Genomic DNA, 25240 nt, shown 5'->3' with positions numbered 1-25240 from the left:
TATTATTTCCTTGTCACTTTCTTGAAGCACATCCCATTTCACCACTACCTCCCTGTGCCCATGTCTGGTGTTACACAAATGAGGTTTACCCTGATTTCCTTAATTTTATTCTTTGTGTCATTTCAAAGACAAACAGAACTCTGGTATTAATGGTGGAAGAGTTTCTAGTTTCCTGTTTATTTTCCAAAAAAAAAAAAAAAAAAAAATTACAGGGAGCTACATCTAGTGATGTTAACATCCTGTCAAGAATACATATTCCCAATTTCTGAAGAAAAACAAATGATCAAGAACTTTAGATTTTTCTACAAGCTTGAGGCTGATCGTTTATCGCCTCCTCTGTGATTGCTAACCATCTACACCTTTGCATCATTTTAATCTTTTAGGTCTTCTACCGAAATTTGGTCATCTTTGATTTTCCTCTTTGTAACAAGTAGTATCTGGCTCTGTATTTTGACTTATAACTTATTTTCTCTCATTTTCCAAAATGTCCATTTCATACTAAAGGCTCCAGATACTCTCATTCGACTGCTGAATCTCCACTCAACCTTCTCTGATAGCATTTTGAAATCATTTTTTTTTTCAGATCCATGTGAATCATGTTTTTGTCAATACTTAGAAAATATGCAAGTGCTGGCTCATGTTCCCCTTTAGCTTCTAATTGCCTTTATCATCAACCCTAGGTTCATCAGCAAAGAAGTGCTAAAGTAACTCCATAGCAACCGCCAATTTGCTTATCCCTTGCTAAGTTGGATGACACTTGGCACTTTGGCCTTTATACTGGAGAAATAGTGGAAGGATGCTTTAAATGTTACTAAGTATATTTTTCAAGTTTTCATTATATGGTGGAAAAGAGAATGAAGCTTGGATTTGAGTCTCAGTTGGGTGATCTGCTGGTTCTGCCCCAGGGGGCACCTAAGTTTACTTCTGTAGTTCTGTTAATATCCCCATAATCAGACCCCAATTGTCCCACTGTTCCAGGGAGACATGAGCTAGCAGCTGAACTTTCATCATGTTCTAGAGGAGGATGCATATTTCAGTGGGTAGAGCAGTCTGGATATCCAAAGGGTTCTCATGGATATGATAAAGGGATGCTACTATAAATGGTGGCATGGGCCATTCAATCTGAGACCAGATGAGGTACAATAACACTAAAAATCAGATGTTAGGACTGCATGTATCAGTGAATGTCAACTCTAGACAACCTTAGAGAGACTTCCTCATCTATGCCATATCACTGTGTAAACACTGGAGTTAGAATCAACCCCAGAGGGGAAGGAGAAAGGGGAAAGTTCATAATTTGATGAAACATAGCACTGGAATTGTTAAGAAAGTACTCAAGTAGTTGAATATTCTTGGAAGTGACCAAATCGATTTTTAACAGGAAGTATGAAGGCTTGAGATAGAAATTAACTTCAATTATGAAGAAAAAGTTCTCTTTGCAAAGCTGAGCTTGTGGCTAGGAGAATCATGCATACTTTATATTTATTTAAGTGAATTGAACAGAATTTTAAAAAGAGTGGGACCTTATAATTTTACATAGGAACACAAAGCCATGCTGTTTGACAGGTTGGTGTGGTTATTGTCGATGGGGAATTATTATATTCCTTCACCAATTTTGAACCCTGCTGGGCCTTTTCAGAAGCTAGACTTGATCATTGTCATCTTTTATTGGACTGTACCTGCTCAGCTGCCCAGGTATGGTCAGCATCTGTGACTCAGGCACCCAGCCTCTGGCTGATGGTGTTGGGTAGTTCTTTAGCCAGTGGCTGGTTGCCATCATTGATAAAACCGTGGGATCTGGCCAAATTGCTCTGGGATCAACCTGCCCAGTGAATGTTAGAGTTCAGTGGAGACAAACATTGGGCACTAATATTGGGTTTCTTTGTTGGTTAGCACTTCTGGGGCTGGCACTGTGGCACAGCAGATGAAGCTGCTGCCTGCAGTGCTGGCATCCCATGTGGGCACTGGTGAGTCCTGGCTGCTTCACTTCCAATCCAGCTCCCTGCCAATGCACCTAGGAAAGCAGTGGAAGATGGCTCAAATGCTTAGGCCCCTGCACTCATGTGTGAGACCCAGAAGAAGATCCTGGCTCCTGGCTTTGGATTGACCCTGCTCCAGCCATTGCACCCGTTTGGGGAGTGGACCAGCAGATGGAAGACTCTCTGTCTCTCTTTCTCTCTCTGTAACTTTGCCTTTCAAATAAATAAAATCTTTTTTTTTTTTTAAAGAGCACTTCCTTCTTTATGAGAATGATGTGCTACCTACTGTGCTAACTAGGCACCTAAGCACTTCCTTGTTTACTTTATCATAGCCCTTAAAATATATCTTAAAGTACACACAAGATTAAATACCAACAAAAGTACAGAACAATGCATGCATTTCTATCATGCTATGTATTTGTTAGAAAGTCATCAGAAGTAGAAAGTTGACAATGTTCTACATTAACTGGGTGAAGTAATCTTTCAGTGCTGAGAACACGGCAAAAAAGAATAGCAGGCTTGGAGCGATGAAAAAAATCTCAAAAGTTGTTGACATGTGAGCCAACTGTTTCTGAAGTGTGTTCTTACAAGGGCTTCATTAAAGCTTTTTAAGAAATGTATGAGAAATGTTGAAGCACACTTGACAGAGGAGAAAACTAAGAAAACTTCTCCATACTATTTAACCAGTAAAATAACAGAGCGTTGTTTTTTAAAAAACAAAACAAACCCCCAAACAGACATCAGATCTGGGCTTTTTAAAGAAACCATCCAATCTGAGCTCTTCCGCACATCACTGTGTAGATCTCATTCCACCATGTTTGGTGGTTTGGATTCTTCCTTTTTCTTATTGGCGTTCCTGAGAGGCAAGATTTCTTTAGATTTAGGTGAAATTATCAAGGTTTTCACTTACTTTTTCTTGGTTGGTGTGATGGAGGCAGCTCTGGGTGTTGATGTCAGGAAAACAAAATCTCCATTTGGGTTTGTTTCAGCCAGGGGTTCCCCGTATAGATTCTATATTGCAATCACTGGGGGAGCTTTTAAACCAGACACACTCCTGGGACCCACCCTCATCCAGTTAAATTAGAACCCCTGGGGGTGGAGCCTGGGTATTGTGTTTTAAAAAAGGAAGGTGATTCTAATGTGCAGTCTGGGTTGAGAAACACTGGCTTAAATTAACACTTCAACACACTGCAAATCAGATTCTAACAGGATAAAGCAATTAGCACAGGTGCTAAGTCAATGTACTAAGCACCTTATCAAAGCAAGTAATCATCAGTAAGTAAAAAGAACTCTAATCAGTCATTAAGAAAGATCACAGGGATCCATAACTCAGAAAGTTATTCTGGAACTAGTGAAATGAAGGAGTTCTCAGTTGTACCATTGGCACTGAAATCTCACATGATTCCAGATTTTTGAAACAAGAATGCAAATAAAGGATAAAACTGTTGGGATTGATGCTTTGGGAGCTTCCTATGCTTTCGTATTTGTGCAGCCAAGTGTTTGATTAGGATTGGGATGTCTGCAAATTATTAGAACTACAATCAGAGCAGAAGTCTCCTGCAGCAGGCACACGTGTGGCCCTGGGGGACACAACGAAGCAAATCCCTGCCCAAGAAGAAGTTACATACTAGCTGGAAAGACAGGCCTGCTTCCAGGAGTGACCCTAAAGTAATGGGACTGAATCCACAATACTTTTAAATATATTTACACTCATCATTCTAAAAGTCATACCTTGTGGTTAAAAGGCTGTTCCAGTTAATCATGGCGGGTCATGCTAAATAAGTGTCACACACCTCACATCATATCATATAGCTATGAAAAAATTAGTTTAGCTGTGTCATAGACTATCATGTCCAACTGTCAGTTTCCTCTATGTGTTCCTTCACCAAATACCAAATCAGGTTAATTTCACCTTTTTAATGTTGCTCAATTTATCTGCCTTTTGTTCAGTTTGGGCATTTGCCATTTGTCTCCCAGGCAGTAAAAGGAGCTTGTGCCTTCTCTTAGCTTTTTTGAATTCTAGTCACTCAGGCTCAACAAGCCACAAGGTGGCTCCCTTTCCCCTGCAGGAAAAGATCTCAGAGCCAAACCTGGCATGCAGCCTTCCTGCTCCAAGATGATTCTCCCTGCAGCAGCATTTGCGTCACATGGCAACTTGTTGGAAACAGCAGTTCACAGGCTCTGCCTCAGTTCTTTTGGATCAGAGCCTGCATTTTAGTAAGATCTTCAGGTCCTCTGTGTGTTCCGTGAAGTCTGAGAAGCACTTGAGTGTCATAGGTCTTCTACGATCTGGCTTCAGCTTACTTCTCTTTCTTTCTTCTTCTAAGTGGTATGTGGCCCAGAAACATCAGACACGACTCAGAGGGAGTGTTCTCACCACTGTTCTCTTGGCAAATGCCAGCTTGTGGTGGAAACGCCCCTCTGTCAAGCAATGTCCTTCGTGCAGTTTTCCTGGCACTTCCTAGACAGTTAATCCTGCCCTCCCCTGATGTGGAAACCTCTAGTGTTGAAATTGTTTGTTTCCAGGTTGCTCTGCTCACCAGTCTAAATGCGTGGGAGGCAAGGGGTGTGTGTTTCCCGTCCGGGCATCCCTGATTTGTTGAGTAGCCCTGGATGCAAGACACCCAATTAGCTCTTTAAACTTTCTGCCTAGTTCTGGTCTCATCAGCCCCTCCACTTGTAGGGCTGGTTCAGCTTCAGCCTCAGGATGATCACATCAGAAAAAGCAGATTAAACTAGCTAAAAGGAGTTTAAAACCAGCACAATTCTCTTAAGTTACAGCTTAGTATGAATTTTTCTCTTTATAAAATGGTGGATATTCGTCTTTTCCCATTATAATGGTTTTCTCTTTATGCACGATGCTTTCATGCTAGCCCAGCCCTCTGAATTGGGCTTTTCAGTTGGACAGCTTGTAGCATGGCACTTCTACCAGTAGGAGAGCGGGCAATGACTAGACAAGGGGCACCTGTCCTCCCAGCACGTCAGAGCTGGCAGCTTCCTTGCTTTCTGTGGCCTCTACAAACTTCTGTCAGACTGTTTACGGCTTCATCTGCCCAGGTACTCTCCCTCCTGCTTTTTCTAAGATACTCTGTTGTGCCAATTTTCTTCCTTCCTTCCTTCCTTTTTTTTTTTTTTTTGAAGATTTAGATATTTTTGGAAAGTCAGAGTTAGAGAGAGAGAGAGGGAGACAAAATGAGAGAGAGAAGAGAGAGAGAGAATCTTCCATCAGCTGGTTCACTCCCTAGATGGCCACAATGGTCAGCACTAAGCCAGGCCAAAGCCAGCAGCCAGCAGCCAGCAGCCAGCAGCCAGCAGCTTCATCCAGGTCTTCCATGTGGGTAGCAGGGGCCCAAGTATTTGGACCATCTGCTGCTGCTTTTCCTAGGCCATTAGCAGGGAGCTAGATTATAAGTGGATCAGCCAGGACTCGAATTGGCACCCAAACGGGAGGCTGGTGTTGCAAATGGCAGCTTTACTCATTACTGTGCTAATTTTCTTCCTTAATTTTTTTAAAGATTTATTTATTTGAAAGAGTTACACAGAGAGAGGACAGGGAGAGAGGGAGAGGGAGAAGAGGGAGAAGAGGGAGAAGAGATAGAAGAGGGAGAGAGGAGGAGAGAGAGAGAGAGAGGTCTTCCATCCATTGGTTCATTCCCTAGATGGTTGCAACAGCCGGAGCTTCGCTGATCCAAAGCCAGGAATCAGGAGCTTCTTCCGAGTCTCCCACGCGGGTGCAGGGGCCCAAGGACTTGGGTCATCTTCTACTACTTTCCCAGGCCATAGCAGAGAGTTGGATCGGAAGTAGAACAGTCAGGACTTGAACCCGCGCCCATATGGGATGCCGGCACTGCAGGCAGTAGCTTTACCCACTATGCCACAGCGCCAGCCCCTTTTCCTTACTTTTTTTTTTTTTTTTTGACAGGCAGAGTGGACAGTGAGAGAGAGACAGGGAGAAAGGTCTTCCTTTTGCCATTGGTTCACCCTCCAATGGCTGCTGCTGATCCCAAGCCAGGAGCCAGGTGCTTCCCCTGGTCTCCCATGGGGTGCAGGGCCCAAGGACTTGGGCCATCCTCCACTGCCTTCCCTGGCCACAGCAGAGAGCTGGCCTGGAAGAGGGGCAACCGGGACAGAATCCGGTGCCCCGACCGGGACTAGAACCTGGTGTGCCAGCGCCGCAGGCGGAGGATTAGCCTAATGAGCTGCGGACCCTCTTCCTTACTTTTACTCCCTTCATAGACCATCTAAATTTTTCCAAAGATAGAGTTACAGGTTTAGCAAATAAAAATAGAGGATGCCTGGTTAAATTTGATTTTAGGTAAACAACAAATGTTTTAGCAGAAATATGTTCCAAAATTTGCATGGGACATACTTAAACGAAAACATGACTTGTCACTTATCTGAAATTCAAATTTAACTGGGCATTTGGTACTTTATCCGGCAACTCCTCCAAGACTTTAGTCTTTGAAAATTTATTCCCTTTGTTGTCTCTGAAGCAATGAAGAGAAGGGGGAAAAACCGAGGGAGAAATATTTACACATTAAAATTTCATGGTATGAGGGCCGGTGTTGTGGGGTAGTGGATAAAGATGGCATCCCATATGGGCATTGTTTCATGTCATGGCTGCTCCATTTCCAAACCAGCTCCCTGCTTATGGCCTGGGAAAAGCAGTGGATGATGGCCCAAGTGCTTGGGCCCCTGCCACCCACATAGGAGACTTGGATGAAATGCTTGGCTCCTGGCTTTGGCCTGGTTTGGCCATGACAGTTTTAACCATTTGGGGAATGAACAATGGATGAAAGAGCTCTCTCTCTCTCTCCCTCCCTCCCTCCCTCCCTCTTCCTTTCTCTGTAACTCTGACATTCCAATAAATAAATAAATCTTAAAAAAAACCAAAATATTTCATGGTATTTTCTGGTAAAATAACAGTGGAGATTGTATATGAAACACTAATATCCAAACAAAAGTATAATCCTTAGTGCTATAAAGAATCTGTGCTAATCTTTCATAGGCAATACGTGTCTCATCTCCAATGTCAATACTCAATAAAAGTTATCTGTCAGTGCTGCCCAACCTGCTACTAAATGGTCGCTTCTAATTGGTGTATGGAACATTTCTCCAGACAACCTGGGCTATCACTTTTATGTTAGAGTACACTTGAGAAGAATGGTTTGGTTGGAGAGGGATCTGGGACACATGTGTCATAAGAATTTTGCCTGAGGTAATTTGAATAAAAATCCACTGGTCTTCTCCAACTCAGCTGATTACTTCTGACTTAAGGTCTTCTACAAAACAGTCACACAGATGAGTGCTAGAATCTGGAGATACAAATGAACAGGATTCTTTTTATATGTAACAGGGTCTTTATCAAAATGAAACACTAAGTGAAAATGTTTTTTCTTTTTAAGAAGTATATGAGAATAACTTGGAAGAAATTAATGATGATGACCCAAGGCCCTTCAGTCATATTAATTTTATTTGCTATATCAATGAAAAGAAAAATTTTAAATTATAAGTAATTCTTGATAGTCATAGAAAAAAAGGAAAGATGAGCACAATAGGAAAAAATCCAAAGATTATTATAAATGCTATATATGGAGATAACCACTAGAAATATTGTGATGTGGACATGTGATATTTTAAATAATTACTGAGGCCGGCACTGTAGCATAGCGGGTAGGGTTGCTGCCTGCAGTGCCAGCATCCCATATGGGCACCGGTTCGAGACCTGGCTGCTCCACTTCCAATCTGGCTCCCTGCTATGGCCTGGGAAAGCAGTAGAAGACGGCCTAACTCCTTGGGCCCCTGCACCCACATGAGAGACCCAGAAGAAGCTCCTGGCTCCTGGCTTCAGATTGACTCAGCTCCAGCCACTGCAGCCAACTGGGGAGTGAACCAGTGGATGGAAGAGCTCTCTCTCTTTCTCTCTGCCTCTCCTTCTCTTTTTGTGTAACTCTGACTTTCAAATAAATAAATCTTAAATAACTAGTATGTACATATATCTATCAATCATCCGTTTAAAGCCAGTGAGCCAATCTTATATAATTTTAAGCTGATTTTATTGATTAGTGGGGGGATCTTGTGAATATAAGCTTTTAAAATATACAAATGGCATTAATGGCGAACAATATAATGATCCAAGACAGTCTAAAGAGCTCTGAAATATACCTCTATTTTACAGGTGAACTTGATCATCGTGTTCTAAATCATATGCCTCTATTTTAGCAGGTAAATAAGCCAATGCTATTTTCATAGATGGTATGCCAAGTGGCCATAACTTTATGACTAAAATAATAAAAGCAGTTATCATTACTAAAAGTTTGAGCTAAATGCAAAACACATTCATTCATTATTTAGTTATTTGGTTTATTTGGTTTAATCACTTATGTATCACTGAGGACATAATATACACCAGGTCTATAGTTTTAACTGAATAGGAATGACAAAATTTAAAGAGGAATGTAGACAATCAACAAATATATAAGCTCAGTAACACATACTTGCAAGTTGTAAGAAGAAAAAGAATAGTATATTTTGACTAGAAATAGTAAAATAAATTAGAGATTAGTGGTTCAGACAGGCTATGACATAAGACAAAGGCAAGAAATTTTGTATTTGTTGCTCAATATTCTAATTCTCATCAGAAACCAGTGAGGAACATGTTATCGCCTCCAATTTAGAAATGTAAAATATAAGACTCAGAGAAGCTAGATAAACACACATTTTGGATGTTAGCATAAAATCTCTTTGTGGTGTGGGAGAGCAATTTGAAGTTTATGTTTTTGTTGTTTTCACTGCTTGCCCATCCGGGGTCACTCCTGTCAGTTAGGCTTTGTGTAATTATACAGCAGCTTGGAGTGATTCCTGGAGCTTCAAGTCACCAGTTGTCTATCATTAGTAGTGACAGGCTCCATTAAATTTTCCTTTCTCAACTCTTATTTAGTTATTTTGGACACAAACCTGGAATGCATTTTACTAACAGAGAACTAGTGACTTCGACAGAAAGTTTATAATATTTGGAGCAGTGGATACATGAGCATGCTTCAGGATCTTTAACACACATGATTTTGGACAACTGAACTTTTTGAGAGAATCAAAGAGCAGAGAGTTCAAGGTCATAGGTGCTGAGGACAGACCCATATGCTTGCTTCTGTTCTTTCTTTTTAAAAGGAATATTCATATTTTGGAAAAATTTATTTATCTGCGAAATGGAGAAGGAGAGGGAGAGAGAAAGAATATCCAATCTATTGATCCATTTCCTAAATTGCTACAGAGCCAGGAGCTGGTAATTCAATCTGAGTTCCCCACATGTGTGTCAGAGACCCAACTCCTGCCGTTACCTTCTGCTTCCCAGGGTGGACTTTAGCAGGAAGGCTAGAAGTAGGAGCAAAGCCCAGACTTGAACCCAGGCACTCTGATGAGGGATACAGTCGTCCCAAGCAATGTCAGAACTGCTAAGCCAATTGCCCATGCCAGTACATGTACTTTAACAAATGAATTAGACAATCAAGGTTCTGAGGCAGCAGGAAGTGGAGCTGGGGTTCAGGGGATAGAATCTAAGATGTGCTTGATTGGGTACTTGTACCCCATAGGCTTAGAGATGAGCCTCGCAACGCCTGTGATTAGGACCTGAGTTTTTCTTAGCTACCATTCTATATCTGTATCTGAAACACAGAAGACTGAATAGGTGCTTCAGCCTCTCAAGGTTTTCCCTGTTACACCATGACCATGGTGTATTTATCTTAGACAAATTTCAAAACAAGTTTTTTTTAATTTGCCACCATGAGTATAAGCAAAAAGAAAACGGAATCAATAGCATGTCTAATGGAACAATACATCTTGTTGAATCCTGAAGAGGCATAGTGATTAGCTGTATAGGACGGTTGGGTGTAAATCACTTGAATGTTACAGGAGATTTTTCCATCTGGAGAGGTCTGGGAAATGGTGGCTCTGGATGAAACCAGAGGATGCTGCTCTTATTCCTTCCCATCTTAAGGAGCTTCAGAAGGAATCTCGATGCTCCCTTTGGCCAGAACCCTATAGAGAAGTCACTTATAAGGTACAGTTGTGGCGAATCCTTCTGCCACAAGCCTACTGTGTTGGCTTGTATGCGACAGAGGTTTTTTATCTGAAAAAATCTCTGAAAAGGCTGACTAGATGCTCATGGCCTTGGGTGAGGGAGGGAGGTGGGAGGTTATGTCTTTTTTTAAAGATTTATTTATTCCCCGCCACGGAGGCCATGGGGATCGGACCAGGCCTGCGGGAGCGGGGTGAGACCTGGAGCCACAGCCCTGCTCTGTCTTGCTCATCACTGAGTTCTCCCCCCCTGGAGGGGCTAAAAAAAAAAAAAGATTTATTTATTTATTTGAAAGTCACAGTTACGCAGAGAGAGAAGGAGTGGGAGAGAGGGAGAGAGAGAGAAAGATAGAGGTCTTCCATCCACTGGTTCACTCCCCAATTGGCCCCAACAGCCAGAGCTGCAACGATCCAAAGCCAGGAGCTAGGAGCTTCTCCCAGGTCTCCCACTCAGGTGCAGGGGCCCAAGGACTTGGGCCATCTTCTACTGCCTTCCTAGGCCATGGCAGAGAGTTGGATCAGAAGTGGAACAGCTGGGACTTGAACCAGAGCCCATATGGGATGCCGGCACTGCAGGCAGTGGCTTTGCCTGCTATGCCACAGTGCTGGCCCTGGGAGGTTATGTCTTAGAAACCCTCTAGACCTTCTTGTTAGCCAAGGACAGGGGCCAATGGAATTTTGACTAGGACAGGCCTTGAAAATTGAAAGAACACTTACTTGATGCTGCCTGCAAGGCAATTTAAGATAAGCTGCTAGAATTCACGGTGTCACAGTGATTATAGATCTCCACAAGTTGAATGTTAAAAGTAGCAAATCCTATCCCAGGTCACCTTTAAGTAGACATTATAAATCTTTAAATACAAGTTGCTTTCTTCTCTGTGGGAGGCTGCTGAAGATTGCTAAGGTGACTCTAAAAGGAACTGGAATAAAAGATCCTGGCAGCTATTGTTCTTGGTAATAGGTTCCTTCCCTACTATCCTGAAATTACTTTCAGGGTAGTTCATAAACAGGTTTACAGTTATTTTATGGCTCACTGTTTAATAGTGCCTCCCCAGTCTGAATTTTGCTCAAGATATTTTGTCATACCAACTGGGTTTAATTTATTGGCTCTATTAGACATGGATACAAAGTTAGAGAAAAAGTTAAAATAGGTATTTTTTTTTTTACAGCACAAAGTAGATATGTTAGGCCAAATCTGTTGTATTTTAAAGCTAAAGTCTGTTACTTGCATTTGGCAAGGAGCAATTCTGTATTTTTATGAAAAAAAAATAAGATGTGATTTAATTCTAGTACCTAATCCGGTGCCTGCTACATAGCAGGGACCCAGGGAACACTTGTTTACTGACAATTTTTTTCAAAGTTTATTGGTTGCCTACTTTGGACTAAGCTCCCTTTTCTTTTTTATTATAATTTTTTTAATTTTAATTTTTTATTTATTTTTAAGGAATACAAATTTCATAAGTACAACTTTAGGAATATAGTTATTCTTCCCACCATACCCGCCCTCCCTCTCCCATTCCCTGTACCATTCTCCATTAAGATACATTTTCAATTAACTTTGTACACAGAAGATCAATTCTATACTAAGTAAAGATTTCAATTTGCACACACATGCACAAACTGTTTGAGAACTAGTTTTACAGTTAACTCTCATAATACAACTCATTGAGGACAGAGGTTCTGCATGGGGAGTGACTCCTATTGTTAATTTAACAATTAACACTCTTACGTATGACATCAGTGACAAACCCAAGGCTCTTGACATGTAAGCTCCCTTTTCTGTATGTAGTCATTGCTCCATGTTTTTATAGCTAAATGGATGACTCTTTTATACAAGGTCATTATTATCTGTAAGGAAATAAAATATCTATAAATAAATAATGGTAGAACCAATTAGGATAAGGTAAACATTTGATAGCTAAAACTAAACTTTAGTTTAAACTCCCAGGAAGGAAAGATTAATTCTCTCTGAAAGCAATCAAGAGAAACTTCCTAGAGAGCATTATTATTATTTTTTTGTTGTTGTTCTCACAAAGTATATGACCAACCATAGAGTGCTACACTTGAGTGTGAATGTCAGCTGTCACCAAACTGTGACACCAAGGGGAAAGAAACATGTACTGGTAGGGGTGACCCATGTTTATTTCCCCAACATCATGACAGATTGAAAAGTTTTTGTGTTTTTAATCACAACCTTCTGTAGTCTTGAGTCTGAGCTGTCTCAGATGTCCACAATGGTGATCACTTTCCCCATAGAATAATGTGACTGGTTCACAGAAAGGAGAGGGCTGAGAGAGTAGAGAGGACCAGGGGAGGGGAGCTCACAGGGCCAAATAGCAGTCAGATGACACAGAACACTAGCCACATATACTACAATACAATCCATTCAGAAAGATGTGCTCACAAATCCCCTTTACTGTGACTTTTGGAGTTCTCTAAGGGGAGAACAATGATGGAATATTATGCAAGATTTGAAAACAAAGGATATAAATTAAGAATATGTGCTAACAGGATCAATTAATGTCAAGTGAATAATCTAATGTCAAGTGAAATAGATTCTAGAACGATATGTAAAAAACAACTATGCTAAAACACATACAACTTTGTGCAGTAATATACTTGAGCTAAATTAGCAAAATTATCAAAAACAATTCCTTTAGGATGGAAAGATAATTGCCTTCTAAAAACACTTGCAAAATGATTACATTTCACTACAAAAAACATAAATTTCAGTATTTTTTTTTAAATGGTATTGATATTTAGCAGCAAAACCTTGCAGGGAACAGATCCTCTTCAAGATTGCGCCAATGAGGGGGAAGAGGATTTGCTTCTTTAGCATTATGTATTTTGTCACAGATTGTAGAGAAATGCTTTAGCCCCCGAACATGCTACACCACTCTGTTTCCATTTGATCTGCATTTGTATTATCATAGTGTCTTATGAGAGTGTTCTGGAACAGTTAACTTAGTTCAAGGTCACATAGTCCAACACTGTATCCATGTTTAGTAGAAGAAGGTTTAGAAGAAGGTAGCCAAGCTGACTGTTCATAAAGACTTCACATTGTTGTAGCACTGAGTCCATTGGATGCTATGAACTGACTGATGTGAATCGCAGAGAAGGTAGCTGGGACCAAACTCCTCCAATGAGAGTGTTAGTCAGCATGAGATCCTCAGGGATACTGGTCTACCTAAAGTCAGCAGTTCTAGAAAGATCAGATTAAGCTGATATGATAAAAATGGCATGCTTATAAAACGTTCCCTTTGTGCTGAGCTAACTGGGCCCTTTTATGTTACACAGCCCAACCTTCAGAATGTCAACTTATTTTTTTTTTCCAGAACAGATTTGAAGCTCCTTCTCTGAGTAAACCTTTGTTCTCTACTTTGAATCCCTCTGAGACACACTTCTGTATGGGAGTCTTGATCATGTTGGTCCCAACAAGGCTGAAGATGGTGCTCAACACACAGTAGGACCTTAATAAATATTTGTTAAATAGAATAAACTCCTAATTTCTTTCTTCCTGTCTTCACAGCAGTGGCACATTTTGCTCCTGGATGCAGAATGTGGCCAAAGTGGATTGGAGGCTTTGCCACTGGTGGGGGTGACTGTCATGCGGTAAAATGTCCCTTCTTCCCAGGCTGCACAGGCTCCAGTTTTTGCTCTCAGTCCTCACTATGTATCGTGGACTTCACTCTTCATATTAGATTTGTTTACTGCATGGCCTTCAGATATGATGCTACGGATGTCTCTGTGGTTCAAGCACCTGCTTTCCTTTTTCCCCTTGGAGGGGACACTGACACAATTTCATTTATGAAGCAACTGGCATCTCAAATTCTGCCTTAAGTCACCTTAACCCAATTGAAGGCTTTCTTATCCTCATAGCTTTTATAGATCAGCTGCATATGTCTTGCCTAGCCATCAAATCTAATAAGAGCAGACAGCCTTGTCTCTCTGATGGTTCCTGTGTAATCATGCCGCATCCATGTGTCATCTAACACAGAACATTTTGTCAGGTTAGGAAAGTGAAATTCATGAGCTTAAAATAGAGGACATCCTCCAGAGGGTTGCAGCCATGCCAGAGTTACGCTTTCCACAAAAGGTGGAAAAGCTGCCTCACTGGTTGGAACAACAGAGCATGCATTGTCGACACCCTTGGAGGCTATGTCTAAGACCACTGGTCCATCTGGCACTAACATCAAACTCTTGACCACCCATTAACACAGCGCCTGTACTGAACATTGTCCTTTGGCTGAACCCTCCAAAACTGTGCTTTCTGCTGTTGCTTTAGACTCAAGACTGTCGTATCAGCTCTTTTTGTTGTTGCACTAGCTTTGTTTGGTTCAAATGCTACAGTGTAGCATTGGTAAGTGAAAAATTAAGGAAGAACAAGCCAAAAGATAAAGCATGTGCCGGAAGCCACAGCCTTGCATAATTATCACAAGGATATTAACTCTCTAAAGAGAGGGATTTTCAAGTGTTAAAAAGATGCTATGTTGGGATATGGCATTACCTCTTGCCAGGATGTAGCTGACTTTGAATAAGGATAAAGCTAAAAGAATAGTTATGAAATTGTATTTTCTACTTTGTCCTCCAGAAAAACATGTCGGCAATTAAAACTTCTCATTAACAAGTTGAATTGTAACATACAGATTTATAATATAGGCTTATTAGAATAATGACACTTTTTAAATCAATGTGCTCATTTCCAACAGAATGTGAAAACTATCTTGAAAGTGTTATGTTTTGACTGGATTTTCATGGTTTTCAGATAATCATAGAATTGTTATACATATGTAACCCAACTTTTACTTCCTCAATTCAGTAAAAAGGAATTGAAGATTGGAGAGATTTAGAGATTATTAAATCTCTTTTTAATTTCTTTGTATCTTTAGCCATAATTCCTCATCTGAGCTGCTTAGATCCTTTTGAAATGGGTTTAGAAAAGAAACATAGTAATCAGAACACTACTTTACAGATTGGGTTAATCTTCAGTTTTTCAAGTGAATTGGGATTAAGCTAAATTATTCTCACTACATCTGAAAATAGCTACTTTCCTCACCAAAAAGAACATGCACTTAAGTTGACAATCTCTAGGTTCTGATTCTGCAGATGTCTCAAGTTTGAACATACGGTGGTTGCACTTACCACCTGTGCTGAAATTCTTGCAAACACTTGGGATTTGAGACCAAATGTCAACTCCAAGTTTGATATTTATTGGCTTCAGTAACTCTTTCTTATAACCTTCTCTCAACCTTAAAATAGTTTGAGATTATTGTATTCATCTGAGTGTTAGTAAAAATGTCATTCCATTGTGGTGGAGAATAGCTATTTGAGCAATTGTGGTGACTTGTTTAAATTCTAGAATATTATACTCTTCCTTGTCATTGTGGGGCTTTCTAAATCATTAACTCCTCTCCTTCATATATTGTAATAAATTTTTTCTTATTTTCGTTTTTATCATTTTATCACCTTACATGAGTTTAAAGTCATTTACAAAAAGAAAGTAAAAGATTTTTCTTAGGCTCCAACACATTTAACTTTTAGTGCTAAAATACTTTTATGCTGTTCTTATTTTATTGCATCTATTAATATTTATGTATAGTTAAATTCTCTTCTAATATTTTCTAAGAGACAAAGCTTTAATAGTATAGGCAGAACAATGTGAAACGTGTAACACAGTGAATGTTGAGGTAATTTACAACAGTTATCCTGCAGGTAAGACACTTTTTAGCATAATACATCAGAAAAAATATATCTCATCTTATTCTACAGATTTTAGATGGCTGCATAGCCACGCAGATTTGATAATAAAATGATTATAAGCTTTAAACAGAAGGGTGGAATAGAACTAATAAAATCAAGAGTTGAAATGGAGTATATTGGCTTGATGTTTATGGACTAATTTTTGGCAAGACATTAAAAATATTTATATCTGATCAAAGGGGAATGTGTAGATACATTCCAATTAGTTGACTTTTTTATTCTTTCATAAATGTTGAACATGAGATATGGATGTATTAAGCAGCTTGTCCAAGGTCATTTATCAGTGAATCACTAAAGGAACTAACTGAAAGAACAATGCATTACATCCTAATCCTTAGCTCTGCCTTAAACATTTGTACCACTATAAGCAAATGACTTATATGAGCTTGGCCCCTACTAGGGACTCAATAAACACCTGTTGATCAACTGAAACACTGAGCCTTAGTTTTCTCATCTCAAAAATTGGAATAATGAAATCTACCATTGTAATGGGGAATATTTATGACTTACACACAGATACTTGAAAAAGGCTAGTGATGAGCCAAGCAAGCTCTAACAGTCATTTAGAGATTTAGAGTTCTGGTTGTAGTGTATATTATTTTTGTTCCTTTTGAAACTAATTTATTCATTTTGCTTATTTGAAAGGCTGAGAGAGGGAGGGAGAGAGAGAGAGAAAGAGAGAGAGAGAAAGAGAAAGAGAGAAAGAGAGAGGGAGAGAGAGAGAGTTAGATCAGAGACAGAGATATCCCATACTCTGGTGCACTTCCTAAAGGCCTGCTGATGGACCCCAAGTTTGGGAATCCAATGCGCTCTGGTGGTCGCCCAAAGACCCAAACTCCAGACCGGTAGATGCAAAAGCAAGAGGATTTTTTTTAGGCATTTGCGCAAACGGGCTCCCTGTCACCAGAGGCTAAGAGAAGCCCCGAGCAGCAGTTACAAGCATCTTTTAAAGGCAAAAACCACAGGATTAACATATTTCACGGGGTTTGGCTTGATTGGCTAGTTTAAAGGTTACCATGGGTACTCATTGGGTCCTTTTAGATGGGGAGTGGCTGCCCCGGGCGGGGGTAAGGGAGCTATTTTCTTGGAATACCCGAGGAATGTTCTGCCCGTTAATCTCGGTGGAACATCTGGGAAGGGCGTCTGTGAAACCTGCCTAGGATCGGGCCCTGTTTCTTGTTCTCAGGCCCAGTTCCTTGTTTTTAGTTTGGCAACATTCTTACCCCCAAGCGTTAGCAAACAAAGCTGATGTGTACAGAAGCAAGAGATCTGCAATTAGCTCTTAGCCACACTCGCCATAAAGCACACCAAACACCAGAGTAAGGGTCCCTCGGGTTTTTCACTGCAATAGCATGGGCTGGGCCAGGTGAAGCCAGGAGCTTAAAGTTCCATAAAGTTCTCCTACATGGTGATAAGGACCCAGCCACTTAAGCCATCACTTGTTGCCTCCCATGGTACACATTAGCTGAGCTGAATTGGGAGTGGAGGCAGAACTTGTATATAAGCACTCTGTTACAACATGAGGACCTTCCAAGTGGTGTCTTAACCACTACACTAAATGCTCTTTCCACCACATTGTTTTAAAACAGAATACAAACAAAGAGGAGGTGTGCTCACTGGTGGTTAAAATGTATTTGTAAAAGAAGAATATTGAAAACATCATAAAAGTTCTAGGAAAGGAATTGAGGTTATTAAAAAAAAAAAAACACAGCCTTAGGATAAACAGAGGGCCCAGTGAGCTAAGACTGGCAAAATGCAAGGGCCCTGCCTGCTCTCTGCAGGGGGCATCTGGAGATAACACAGCCTCTTTGTTTTTGAGTTCTGTGATGCTCTGCTTCCATTGCTACCTTAGTCTAAACTTCTTCCTAAAGCAAGCCACACATCATCCCAGGGAAGTTGTAGGTTCTCTAGTAGGTTAAAGTGCTGCCTTCATATCTCATTGCCAGCATATGGTCTATGGTGAGTAACCCTTCCATTATTTGCACAGCTGTTGAGTAATATTACATTAAAGCATTACATGCACAATTATGTTCAATTATATAAAATGAATCTATTTTACCTAATGCTTATTCTCTAGGGTTTGTGCATCTTTAGTTACAGGAAGTTTAGTACAGAGTGGCAGATGGTACAACACGATGTTTGTCAGCTAATAAATTTAAATGTCATGGCATTCTACATATTTTTAGCGTATATATTTATATATTTTAGTCAAGTGCCTAAGCTCACTTCTGAAGTAGAGGAACAAATGCACTAAACTTCACATTCCTATCGCCTTCTTTGGTGTGATGACATGACTTTTGGGCTGGAGGGCAAGTGGCATTAAAGCCATAACGTTTTCTCCTTTGTACTACGGCCTGTCACATTTCTCTAGGGACACCACCTGTCAGAGGCGCATCTGTGACATTGCTCTCTGCCCTTTCTCTAATACTGCTTTCCCAGTTCCGTGTTCTTGCCAGATGAGAGTGACACTGCTGTCACGTCTCTTCCTCAGCCCATTTTTCCTGCCATGGCAGGACTGGCTTTGGTCTGTCTCTCTTGCAATAATGCTGGCAAACCCTTTAGGTGTGCACCATAGCATTACATCTTTAATTTGTACCTTTTCCATTCTGGGTCTGTCTCTTTATGGAACGCAGTGTGCCTCTCCTCCAGTCATTTCCTTCTGATGCCTTCCCTGAGTATTTCTCACTTGCAGGCTGCATTGCTGGGGATTTGATCTTCTTAGCTATTAATGCATCTCTGGTAAGAAGTGTCTGGCCAATGAGACTTACACTTGATTGAGATTAAGGGTTCACCTTTCACCTGGATCTGGAGTCCTCCATGGGAGCAACATGTTTTTGGAGTGTCCTGTTTCTTTTCCTCAGATTAGCAAATTCCTGTCCATCTCTGACCACAAAGGATGTGAACTTTTCATTCGCACATTGTCATTGAAGGCCGCTGGAGGATATCAGATAAGCTCAGGTTTGCATTGTACTCCAGCTCTGCCAGACAGTCTGTTTTGAGAATCTATCTGTGACTCCCTTCAGCTCTGAGATTCTTCAGTGACTTCCTGTTAGAATCATTTTATATGAAGAAGTTCACCCCATCCTTATCCCTCTGTGCTAAATGACATCGCATGTCATGATCAATAGGTTGTAAAATAAGTTCAATTGGAAGGGGGCAGGACAATGAAATGATTAAGAACCAAGACCCTGGGGGCAGATATCTGGATTTGAAGCCTAGTTCTGTTGCGTGTTAATTGTCTAAGCATAGTCTAGTTCTCCATTTATTTATTTATTTATTTGAGAGAGAGAGAGAGAGAGAGAGAGAGAGAGAGATCTCATTATCCTATCCGCTGTTCCATTTCCCAAATGCCCACAACAGCTGGAACTGGTCAAGCCAAAGTCAGGAGCCAGGAACTCAGTCCAGGTCTCCATACAAGTGGCAGGGAGCCAAGTACTTGAGTTATCACCTGCTGCCTTCTAGAGTATTCATCAGCACAAAACTGGAATTGGGAGCAGAGCCAAAACTAGAAATCAGGCGCTGGGATATAGGACATGAGTGTCCCAAGTGGCATCTTAACCTCTGCCCCAAACACCTGTCCCCTCCCCCTTTCTGAACCTTAGTTTTATCACTTATAAAATGAAGATAATAAATTCTAACTCAGAGACCTGCTATGGCAATGAAACGGGATAATCACCTGAAGTATTTACCACGGTGCCTGACATAGATTAAACACTCAACAAACAGTAGTTATTATGATGATAGGGATGAAATTAGTTGGGAATCAGGATTTATTCATTCACAAAATCAATATATTATGTGAATAATAATAGTTAATATTTGCTGAACAAGTGTGTGACCCTTACTTTTATGATGTTTGTGCAGTTTTCTAGAATTTCTTCAGCTAACTGGAGTTTTGGGACTTCTGTTAGCAGACCTGAGCTGTGTATGAGGGTGAGGAGCACAGGCCCCATGCTCTAATACTCACTTTTGCTTGGGTTTAGACAGTTCACTTACCCTCACTCTGTTTTGGTTTCCTTAATTGCTGATGGTAAAAATAACACTTTCCATTGAATGGGGTAATAAAAGTGAAGTTTCCTGATAGACAGTAGGGAATAATGCTGCTCTTCCCCATTCCTTTCTTATGTACTTCTGCACTTTCTTTTTTTCTTCTGAAAGCTGACTTCAAAATGCCTGAAATTCCTCAAATAGTGCTGCAAGTTTCTAGACTTATAAATGGAAATTCCATAGATCTGTCCATTGAAGCAATCAGTCTCTACAGAAGCAGGGGAACTGAATCTCAGGTTCATAGAGAACACAGAGATCTGACCTTGACCTTGTGTCTTTGTCCAATGAGTAGTGATGTAAATTAAAGGCTAGAGTAGTAAATGCTGAAATGCAGAACTTCTTTAGTCAGTTTGCATTTGAATCCTCTTAGTATTTTCCCAAGACCAAACACATGAATATCTGTGTGCTTTATACACATTCTAGTTAAGTTCTATTGATAAAGACTTAGTGTTAACATGGCTGATTTGAAAACAAAAACCAAACACAAATTAGTATCAGAAACATCCCCTTTCACTTCCTCTCTCTGCTGCAGCCCAGAAGTTTGAGGGTCCCATGGTGTACTGTTCTTTAACACTGACTCGTGGTTGAAAATGACAAACATTTCTAATATTCTACAATCTCTTGCTTTAGTGGGCATCTGTCCTATTCTATGATGGTAGAATATTTTTAAAAACACTCAATTCAGGTGACTTTGATGCTTTTGGCCAGTTCCCCAGGACTGTCCAATTTCCAGGCTTCTGGCAAGCATCACCAGCTGATGGTCGCCTCCATTGCACAATAGTTAAACAGAAACAATCTTCAAATTTATCAACATTTCTAAAGGAAGGCAACTCATTTCTTTTTCTTGGTTGAGAGTTTGGAAGGATTTTTTTTTTTTTTACTTTAAAGGATGACTTTATTAAAAAGAAGTTTCACAAATACCAGATCTTGGAAATCATCTGTGAAATTGCCAACTATTAGGGAAAATATTTTAAGATAAATTATAAATTGCCAAATTAAATATTTCTTTTTAAAAAGACAAATATGCTTGTTACCAAAATATAATTTTAAATGTAATTAATGCTTCCTTGGAGTTTAATTTTTTCCCCAAAGAAACCTTTTATTTAATGAGTACAAATTTCATAAGTACAACTTTAGGAATATAGTTATTCTTCCTACCATACCCACCCTCCCACCTCCCACTCCACCTCTGCCTTCCTCTCCCATTCCCAGTCCCATTATCAATTAAGATTCATTTTCAACTAACTTTATACACAGAAGACCAACTCTATACTAAGTAAAGGTTTCAACACAATTTGTACACATACATACACACACATATGCATAACCTGTTTGAGAACAAGTTTTACAGTTAATTCTCATAATATAACTCATTGAGGACAGAAGTCCTGCATGGGGAGTAAATGCACAGTGACTCCTGTTGTTAATTTAACAATTAACACTCCTATGTACGATGTCAGTGACCACCTGAGGCTCTTGACATGGGCTGCCAAGGCTATGGAAGCCTTTTAAATCCACAATTTCCATCAGTATTTAGACAAGGCCATAAGTGTAAGAAGCTCTCTCTTCCCTTCAAAGAAAAGAACATCCTTCTTTGATGGCCAGTTCATCCCACTGGGGTCTCTCTCACAGAGATCCTTCATGTAGGACTTTTTTTTTTTTGCCACAGTGTTTTGGTTTCCATGCCTGCAATGCTCTCATGGGCTTTTCAGCCATACCAGAATGCTTTAAGGGCTGATTTTGAGGTCAGAGTGCTATTTAAAGCAGTTGTCATTCTATTAGTCTGCTGTGTGGACTACTTCCCATGTTAGAACATTCTTTCCTCTTTAATTCTATCTATTATTATTACCAGGCATTTGATCTTATTTATATGATCCCTCTAACATTTAATCCTATCTATATGATCACTTGAATACTTAATATGGTCACTTTAACACTTAAGATGGCATTTTTACCACCCAGCTTAATGGGATTTGGGGTTCCATGGCAAGTTTTTAGCTTTATGCTTAGAAGTAAGTCTGTAGGAATGTATGCAGAACTATACAGCTTTACAATTACAAACTTCCCCTTCCTTCTCTTATTCCCACCCTTATTTTTTACTGAGATCTATTTCAATTGACTTTATACACATAGGATTAACTCTATGTTGAGTAAAGAGTTCAACAAATAGTATGAAGAAGAGAAAAAACAAACTGTTTCTTGACAGTCAAGACAATGGCTGTTCAAGTCATTGCTTCTCTAAGTGTCAATCTTACTTCTATAACTTGCTTTTAAGTGCTCTACTAGTTATCAAAGATCAGGGAGAACATATGGTATTTGTCCCTTTGGGACTGGCTTGCTTCACTAAGTGTGATGTTTTCCAGGTTCATCCATTTTGTTGCAAATGACTGGATTTCATTTTTTTTTTTTTTTAACCATTGTGTGGTATTCCATAGAGTACATAGCCTTTATCCAGTCTTCTGTTGATGGGCATTTAGGTTGATTCCACATCTTAGCTATTGTGACTTGAGCTGCAATAAACATGACGGTACAGACAACTCTTTTATTTGCTGATTTAATTTCCTTGGGTAAATTCCCAGGAATGGGATGGCTAGGTCATATGGTAGGTCTATATTCAGATTTCTGAGATATCGCCAAACTGACTTCCATAGTGGTTTATTTTTTAAAAAATATTTATTTATTTGAAAGGCAGAGTTACAGAGAGGCAGAGGCAGACAGAAAGAAAGAGTGAGAGAGAGAGAGAGAGGTCTTCCATCCGATGGTTCACTCCCCAGTTGGCTGCACTGGCTGGAGCTGTGCCAATCTGAAGCCAGGAGCCAGGAGGTTCTTCCAGGTCTCCTACACAGGTACAGGGGCCCAAGGTCTTGGATCATCCTCTACTGTTTTCCCAGGCCATAGTAGAGAGCTGAATTGGAAGTGGAGCAGTCAGGACTCAAACTAGGGCCCATATGGATGCTGGCACTGCAGGTGGCAGCTTTACTCACTATGCCACAGCACCAGCCCCTACCTTTTGAATTCCATTTCTGGCATTTCTTCAATCTCATCATCTTCACAATCTAGTATTGAAGTGTTGTGTTTTTTTGGGGGGCATCATATTGTCTTCCTTATTTTTTGAACGGATGCATTTGTTATTTGGCATTTGTGGAGATATTGTTGGTTTCTTTGTTTTTTTGTTGTGGAGTCTTTTATCTTTGGTCTATATTTGTGTGGATTAGTGGAGTATCTGCTTTCAGGGAATACCTAGAGGCAGGTGGTGGGTGTGGCCAAGGAGCTTTGTTCAGTGCTCCAGGGTGAAGAGGCAAGTCTGAGGTGACATATCCAGGTTTGGCATGGTAAATTTCTCTCTCTCTCTCTTTTTTTTAATCAGAGGGGAGGTTTGTTCTTGTCTGTTGGCACAGGCTCAGCTGAGCTCCCTTCCTTAAAGGAGACCAGTGCCTGGGCACTAGCCACAGTGAGTATATTATTCATCCACTCTGCCACAAGGACTACACAAAGGATCTGTGCAGTCCTCAGTGTAAGCTCAGATTTCCCAGCAAAGTCCCTCACCAGGTAACCAGGGATCCCTGAGCCTGTGGAGCTTTCCAAAGTGACTACTCACAGTGCTAGCCATACCCTGAGTCCTCCCATGCAGCCTCAGTATCAAAGATGCATCCAACTGTATATTATTTATTTTCATAGTCCTGGCACATAAGCCTCTCATAGTCACAAGCACCCAAGCTCCTGTCTGTTCTCCCCACCAGACTTTGGCATTTCCACTTGGCTGGTTGCTGGGCTTAGACACGAACTGGTGCAGCTGTTATATATGTCCAAAATGGCACCTGCTATCAGCTTGTTACAGGGTGCAGATGCAGGGTGATCAGGAAGATAGATAATGTGCCCGCGCTTTGTTTTTTCTCCTCTAGTTTGGCAGGTACACTATCACCCATGGGGCTCCAAGCCGGATTCCCTCTAGGCTCTTCCTGCAGCTTTTCTAGTCAGTGGCTTGGGCTGCTGCAGTCTGGTCTCATCTCACTCTCCAATGCTGTTGCAGAGGCTCTCAGCCTCTGAGGGGCCCTGAGTTGTGCATATCCTCGCCCTCCACATAGGTCTACTGTGTCCCTCCAATATGTGTAGAGTTTCCTCTGCTGTTTTCTCCCTAACTCTTCCCTCAGACCGCACTCTTTCCACTTTTTTTTTAACTGTCTTCTCCTAAACTAGAGCAGCAAGCTCCCTCCCTACTCCGCCATTGTAATCCCCTCCTCAATTTTGTTTTGTTCCTCTCAAACTTCGTTTTCTTTTTGCTTTTAGAACTAGTTTGAATAAAACTTCTAGTTTCCTTTTAAAATGCTCAATTTTTTTTTTCTGGATGGGAAAATTACTAATGTTAATGGGGAGGGGAAGAAGGCATTGAGAATTGAAGAAACTAGAAAAGCCAAAGAAGGTGTGGCTCTGTTTTAGGACATTGGGATGAAGCTGTCAGGGCAATTGGAAAAAGCTTAGTTTCGACCAATGAGAGGAATCTCCTACACTGGTGGAGGACACCCCTGGCAGAATAAAAAACAAGGACAAAAAGACCCAGTTTGGAAAAGTCTGCTCTCAGAGTGTCAATGAGAGGTGAACAGCCATAATTAGAGGGACTTCCTCATGTTGTAGGGGTGGGGAGGAGGAAGACATTGCGAAAAGGATTCATTAAGAAAAGATTCATTTATCTGGCATAAATGAGGGGAGGAAGAAAGCAGAGAGAAATGGATTAATCTGCCTTGGTAAAAACCTTGGGGTTGGGTCTTGGGTCAATATTTTGGAGAAAGAAATAATTTCTCCACCTGTCTTTGACAGAGTTCACAAAAACATGTTCTTCTAGCTCTGTGCCTAGAAATTGCCATGGCAGGGAACAAGAATATCACCTGTTTGGAAAAGGATAAGACAAAATATTTTAAGAACTATAAAAGGTTTATACTTTGATGTAGAGATTTCCCTCCTGGGAATTGCTCTTAAAGAAATAATCCAATAAAAGGATAAAGCTTTATGCATCATGCTATTCATTGTCAGATTGTCTGTTTTGGAGAAAATATGGAAATTGCCTCTGAGTCTAATATTAGGAAATCATGAGCTAAGTTAAGCTCATCAAGTCAATGGACTGTTCTGCAGCCATTAGGAGTTATAATTGAAGACTTTATAGTAATAGTGAAAGAAATGTTTGTAATATAAAGTGAATGAAAACTTACAAGTACTGTATCAAAGATGCATCCAACTGCATATCATTTATTTTCATATACAGGCAAGGATTAGAAAAATGAAAATAGAAAGTTTATGAGAGTGATGAGAAGGTATATGATTTTTTAATTTTAATTTTTCTATTGATTTAAGATGAATATATTTCATGTGTTCCATATACACAGATT

At 40.3% G+C, this 25240-nt stretch overlaps 1 long non-coding RNA gene across 2 annotated transcripts in view; it reads left to right on the top strand.

Annotated features, from left to right (window-relative positions):
- LOC133771255 (uncharacterized) overlaps positions 1 to 25240 on the top strand; it is a 55625-nt gene that overhangs the window by 4722 nt on the left and 25663 nt on the right. Inside the window, exons 2-3 of one of the 2 annotated variants that reach the window (XR_009867554.1) lie at positions 8158 to 8204; positions 13388 to 13515. This is a non-coding gene — a long non-coding RNA (uncharacterized LOC133771255). The remainder of the gene's footprint in view (positions 1 to 8157; positions 8205 to 13387; positions 13516 to 25240) is intronic. The other variant, XR_009867553.1, reaches the window with a different exon arrangement.

The sequence above is a fragment of the Lepus europaeus genome, chromosome 12, assembly GCF_033115175.1.
Source record: "Lepus europaeus isolate LE1 chromosome 12, mLepTim1.pri, whole genome shotgun sequence".
Classification (NCBI taxonomy): Eukaryota; Metazoa; Chordata; class Mammalia; order Lagomorpha; family Leporidae; genus Lepus; species Lepus europaeus.
Note: the sequence above shows the minus strand (reverse complement) of the source record. Positions and strands in the feature narration are given on the sequence as shown.